We start from the raw sequence: 1004 nt of genomic DNA, 5'->3' as shown, positions 1-1004 counted from the left end.
CTTCTTATTGATTTTGCCATAACCACGTTTGTAGATCAGTTCATTTACTGACTTCAGGTTTGGGTACCCCCATGCAATATATGGTTCCACAATTCTCAGCATGTTAATTGAGGCCTTGGTGAGTTTAACAAAGGTGCCATTGAAGATCTGGTGAAGACGAAGAAGCTGCAACACCTTTTGAACCTTTGGGCTCACTCCATTGATACTTCTGATCCTGATGACAAATGCCAGTTTGGGTTCTGCAGGTACATAGAAGTTGCCAGCTTTTCTTGCCATCCTGGCCATGTGAATCTCAGTTCTGTACATCTGTCTATATTCCTTATGATAGTGCTTAGCTTTTTCATAGAAAAGCTTCCTCCTTGTCTTTTGAAGCATCTTTTGAGCAAACTTCTTTCTCAGGCGCTTGATCTTCAACTCCGCAAAATTCCTTCGCTTTTACTTAAGGGTTTCTGGCACAGCAGGAACCTTTTTCTTGGTGGCTTCTGTGGCAGCAGGAGACTTTTTCTTGGTTTCTGCTGCAGCAGGAAACTTTTTCTTCTCTTGAATGCCCTCCATGGTTCCAGCCGGAAAAGAGCCTCATTGGTTTTAAAAAATATTATGCCAGAATTTTTCACAGCCAATATGAAATTTGCAAGACATTAATAATACAGTTTTTTCCTATATAAATTATGATTATGATTATTATTATTTTATTTGTCCAGAGAGAGAGAGAGAAAATGACAAAGCAAGCCGCCAAGTCCAGGACTTGAACAATAGTCGACCATGTGAGAGTCCAATGCCTTTAACTCCCATTCTACCTGTCAGCCCCGTATTATTATTATATTATACATTTGATCACTGTATATCATTTGGCTTGCTAAGAGAATTTAGCCAACATAAAATACACCTCAGATCAGTCCAGTTGAGAATTATATACATTATATCATCAACAGGTAGTAAGCCATTACTGTGTATCACAAATATTTTGCCTTTCTATTCTCCCCGCTAGTTTCCTTCTCTATTCT

This window comes from Tupaia chinensis, unplaced genomic scaffold (assembly GCF_000334495.1).
Source record: "Tupaia chinensis unplaced genomic scaffold, TupChi_1.0 Scaffold144336_1, whole genome shotgun sequence".
Lineage (NCBI taxonomy): Eukaryota > Metazoa > Chordata > Mammalia > Scandentia > Tupaiidae > Tupaia > Tupaia belangeri.
This window is presented reverse-complemented; position numbering follows the sequence as displayed.